Raw genomic sequence first — 6,000 nt, 5'->3', positions numbered from 1 at the left:
ATATATAAACCTATGTGCTGCCAAGGTGTTTCAACTGATTGTAGTAAAAATATTCATGTATCTGGAAGGTCCATCTGCTGGTGAGTCGGAATCCTGGCAAAAACTACACCACAAAGACAAAAGAAAACTCCAAGCAACTTCACAAAAAGGTTATTGAAAAGCACAAGTCAGGAGACGGAAACAAGAAAATTTCCAATATCGCTTTGAGTGTAGTTAAATCAACCATCAGGAAATGGAAAGAATATGGCACAGCTATAAATCTGCCTAGAGCAGGCTGTCCTCAAAAACTGAGTGACCGTGCTAGAAGGGGCCTCATGAGGAAGGCCATAAAGAGACCTATGGCAACTCTGGAGGAGTTACAAGCTTCAGTGCCTGAGATGGGAGAGACTGCGCATACAACTGTTGCCCAGGTGCTTCACCAGTCACAGCTTTATGGGAGAGAGGCAAAGAGAAAAACACTGTTGACAAAAACTCACATGAAATCTCAGCTAGGGTTTGCCAGAAGGCATGTGGGAGACTCTGACATCAGCTGGAACAAGGTTCTATGGTGTGATAAAACCAAAATTGAGCTTTTTGGCCACAAGATTAAACGTTATGTTTGGAATAAGCCAAACACTGCATAACATCAAGAACTCACCATGCCTACTGTGAAACACAATGGTGGTTGTATCATGTTGTGAGGATGCTTCACTGCAGCAGGCTCTGGAAAGGTTGTGAAGGTAGAGGGTAAAATGAATGCAGCAAAATACAGGGAAATCCTGAAAGAAATCCTAATGCAGTCTGCAAGAGAACTGTGACTTAAGGGAAGATTTTCTTTCCAGCAAGACAATGACCCCAAGCATAAAGCCAAAGCTACATAGGAATGGCTTAAAAACAACAAAGTTAATGTCCTGGAGTGGTCAAGACAGAGTCCAGACCTCAATCTAGTTGAGAATTTATTGCAGGAAATAGAAAGGGCTTAATCCCCATGCAATCGGACAGAGCTTGAGCAGTTTTGTAAAGAAGAATAGGGGGAAATTGCAGTGTCCAGATGTGCAAAGCTGATAGAGACCTATCCACACAGACTCAAGGCAATAATTGCTGCCAAAGGTGCATCTACTAAATACTGACTTGAAGGGGGTGAGTAATTAAGCTATCAATTTTTGTGTTTTATATTTGTAATTCAGTTTGATCACTTTGTAGGGGTCTCTTTTCACTTTGACAAGAGCCTTTTTCTGTTGATCAGTGTCAAAAAAAAACAAATTAAATCCATTGTGATTCAATGCTCTAAAACAAAAAAACCATGAAAACTTCCAGGGGGGTGGTGGGGGGAGTGAATACTTTTTGTAGACTCTGTAGCACGTAAAGAATGGCAGCACCTCTACTTCATTAGAAGTTTGCAAAGATTTGGCATGCATTCTAAAGTTTTAATAAACTTCTGTAGGTGTATGGTAGAGAGTATATTGAATGATTACATCATAGCCCTTGAACAGAAAATCCTACCAAAAGTAGTGTAGCCCTCCCCACCATTGAGCACATCTGTATAGAGCTGTCGCAGGAAAGCAGCACCCATCATCAAGGACCCCACCATCCAGGCCGTGCCCTCTTCTCACTGCAACCATCAGGAAAAAGGTATATAAGCCTCAAGACACACACCACCAAGTTCAAGAACAGCTATTATCCCTCTACCATCAGGCTTCCGAACCAAAGGGGATAACTTCACTTGCCCCATCAGTGAACTTTTCCCACAGCCTACAGACTCACTTTCAAGGGCTCTTCATCTCATGTTATTGATATTTATTGCTTATTTTGTGTTTTTTTTGCACATTGGTTGTTGTCCATCTTGGGCACAGTCTTTTATTGATTCTATTATGTTTCTTGTATTTACTGTGAATGCCCACAAGAAAATGAATCTCAGGTTTGTACATGGTGACATATATGTAATGCGATTATAAATTTACTTGATACTAGTACTTGGTCCTAATGCCAAATTTGTACCAGCCCTGACAATTGTGATCACAGCAATTTTCAGTCTATCAGCTCAAGGGCATAACTTGCTCAGCTCAAGATCCTACCATGCCCAGCACTAAAGCTTTGAATGAGCAATAAATGACCTTTGCACAATAGATACAGGAAGAAGATTAGGGAGAGTTATTCAGATTTTGATAATCCTTTATGCAAATTAGTGTTTCCCAACATCTCCTTGCCAATCTGAAGGTGATGCCTATGTTCTGGACTTGCAGGAGAGAGGAATCATCTAATGCACTTCTCAAAGCAATCATTGCAAAGAAATAAATGGCCCACTGAAAACTTCCAGTCAGCTGCAAACCTCCCCCAAGTGCTGTAGACATTAGCCTGGAAGATACTAATATTTCACCTGAAGGGTCTTGGGCCGAAACATCGACTGTATGTTCCCATCTATAGATGCTGCTTGACATGCTCAGGTCCCTCATCATTTTGTGTGTGCGTTCCTCAAGCTTCCCAGCATCTGCAGAATGTCTCTTGTGTTTCTGATATTTTGCCAGCATTTATGAAGGCCCCCACAATCTAAGTGCAGGCAGTAGACACAGCTCCTTCCTGATTTCTGTGATTATCCTGAAGTTATCTGCAATACAGTATTACTGTGCAATACTGCACTGCAATGTAGGCCTTGGTTGGAATATAAACACAGAACAGCAAGGCACAGGGGTAGGCCCTTTGGCCTATGCTGAGCACGGGGGCCCGCCAAGGCTGCATGCTCAGTCAACTGCTCTTCACTCTGCTGACCCATGACGGTACTGTAAGACACAGCTCAAACCATATCATCAAGTTCGCCGATGACGCGACCGTGGTGGGTCTCATCAGCAAGAACAACGAGTCAGCTTACAGAGAGGAGGTGCAACGGCTAATGGACTGGTGCAGAGCCAACAACCTGCCTCTGAATGTCAACAAAACAAAAGAGATGGTTGTTGACTTCAGCGGGGCACTACCTGCTGAACATCGAGGGCTCCTCGGTAGAGATCGTAAAGAGCACCAAGTTTCTTGGTGTTCACCTGACGGAGAATCTCACCTGGTCCCTCAACACCAGCTCCATAGCAAAGAAAGCTCAGCAGCGTCTCTACTTTCTGCGAAGGCTGAGGGAAGTCCATCTCCCACTCCCCACCGTCATCACATTCTACAGGGGTTGTATTGAGAGCATCCTGAACAGCTGCTGTGTTGCCTTTATGGCAGTTATTTAGTTTATAATATTTTCGCTTAGTAATTCATTTGTTAGTATTTTCTAGTTAGAATTAGAATCGTTTAAAGTATATTCATTGCCTGTAAAATACATCGGCATGCGATGACGTCACATCCGGTTTTGCTGCATTTTATGGGAAAATACCGGTTTGGGATCAACACAAGGGCGGGGGCTTGCACGAGGCAGACCCGCGCAAGAAGTTGTTTGTAAGCATTAGAAATCACAGTGAGAGCAACGCTGTAAGTTAATAGATAATCGATATGTTGAATTAAAATGTTAACACCGATCCCGTTAAAAGTAACGATGGCCGATGAGGTTTATGTTTTCATTAGTTAAAGAGTTGCGGATAGTTTGTGTTGAAGTGTATTTAAAGCGGTCCATGGCGTAGGTAGATTCTGACTGTATGCTGCACTTTAATGCAATGTAGTTGTAGTTTACTTTTACAAGTATTTACAATGTAAATGTGATATCAAGAAGGGAACAAATACTGTATCAATCTTGTATTGTTTTATCAACAGTTTTCACCATACGTTAATGTGAAGAGTGAACAGTAAATGGTTAATCTTACTGCGACCTTGTTTAATTGACTACGGTTTATCTCGGCGTTTCATTACACCCCCCCATCCTCATCACATTCTACAGGGGTTGTATTGAGAGCATCCTGAACAGCTGCATCACTGCCTGGTTTGGAAATTGCACCATCTCGGATCGCAAGACCCTGCAGCGGATAGTGAGGTCAGCTGAGAAGATCATTGGAGTCTCTCTTCCCCCCATCACGGACATTTACACTACATGCTACATCCACAAAGGAAACAGCATTATGAAGGACCCTGTGCACCCCTCATACAATCTCTTCTCCCTCCTGCCGTCTGGGAAAAGGCTCCAAAGCATTCGGGCTCTTATTACCAGACTATATAACAGTTTCTTCCCCCAAGCTATCAAACTCCTCAATACCAAAGCCTGGACTGATCCCTTGCCCTTTTGTCCTGTTTATTATTTATTATAATGCCTGCACTGTTTTTGTGCACTTTATGCAGTCCTGTGTAGGTCTGTAGTCTAGTGTAGCTTTCTGTGTTGTTTTATTTACATAGTTGAGTCTAGTTTTTGTACTGTGTCATGTAACACCATGGTCCTGAAAAACGTTGTCTCATTTTTACTATGCACTGTACCAGCAGTTATGGTCGAAATGACAATAAAAGGGACTTGACTTGACTATGAGATCTCTCCTGAAAAAGATGCTAAAATAAATTAAACTACTTCAGCCCATGCATAATCTCTACCCCCCTTCCCTGTATACATATCAACATGTCTATTTAAAATTCCTCTTTAAACACCACTATCAAATCAAAGATTCAAAGATTCAGAGTACATTTATTATCAGTATATATATGCAATATACAACCCTGAAATACGTGTTCTCCATGAAACAAAGAAAGAAAACTATGGAACCCTTTCAAAGAAAACATCAACTCCCTCCCCTCAGCCCCACGTACAAGTAAAAAGAATGAATTGTGCAGATGGCAACGAAGAAAATGAGCATAAAAACGCAGAACGCAAATCGAAAGAGTCCATGCATATTCTGTTTGGCTCAGTGTTTGTTATCTGCAGGCTGCTCCAATTCAATATTGCCCAAAAATAGCAACAATAAAACGAGTGACCACAAACCAGAAACACATCATGGCAGCCGATTCCAGGGCCTACCATTCTCTGTGTAAACAAAAAGCTGCCTCTCACCTCTCCCTTAAATGCATTGTCTTCAAGGTTCTAGTATGTAAAAAAATAGATGCCTCTAATAATTAAGAGTAAGCACTATAAACATTAAGGACATATTAAGTATTATAAATACTAAGAAGGCACTGGAAATCTAGACCAAAGAACATTGAGAATATACAGCAAGTCAGGCAGCATCTGTGAGAAAAACTGTGCTAGTAATTCAAACAATGCACAGTCACAGGTAAATATTACCAACTAGTGACAGTACACCTGAGCAGGTATAATCTAATAGCAGTATTTTTAATTGCACTTGAAACACACTTGAAAGATTACAATATTATTTATTGATGGAGAAAAGAATCCCAAGTGTACATGAATAAAGAAAATGATCTACTGCTCAGAGTATTGGATGTGAAATGATTAAATTTCCCTAGGCTGTCAGGGACTGGAGGATTCCTTGGATTTAATCACTTCAGAGGTTTATGGCTCTCTCCTTTGGGTCTCCAGTACCAAATTTAAAGCAGATTCTTTGTGATTTTCTCCATGGCATACAGAAAATGACATTATCTTTTTTTTTGAGCTTCTGCCTGCTGAAAAACAAGCAATGGATTGGAATTGTCTCTAATACGATGAAGTTTCAATGAAGGCAAGGAGACAGAGCTTTTATTTGTAAGTTAGTTGTGTGCAGTTTTCATTGATCCTGTTGTATTTCTTTGTTCTACTATGAATGCCTGCAAGGAAAATATCTTTCAGGGTAGTATATGGCAGTACACTCAGTGGCCACTTTATTTGATATTTCCTGTACCTATTAAGTGGTATGTTCATGGTCTTCTGCTGTTGTAGCCCATGCATTTCAAAGTTTGAAGTGTTGTGTATTCAGACATACTCTTCTGCACACCACTCTTGCAATGCATGGTTATATGAGTTACTGTCACCTTCTTATCAACTCAACCAGACTGGCCATTCGTCTCTGACCTCTCTAATTAACAAGGCTTTTCCACCCACAGAACAGCTGCTTGCTGGAATTTTATTTTGTTTCTCGCAGTATTCTCTGTAAGCTCTAGAGACAGTTGTGGATGAAAATTCCAGGA

This window comes from Hypanus sabinus, chromosome 20, assembly GCF_030144855.1.
Source record: "Hypanus sabinus isolate sHypSab1 chromosome 20, sHypSab1.hap1, whole genome shotgun sequence".
NCBI classification, from domain to species: Eukaryota; Metazoa; Chordata; class Chondrichthyes; order Myliobatiformes; family Dasyatidae; genus Hypanus; species Hypanus sabinus.
This window is presented reverse-complemented; position numbering follows the sequence as displayed.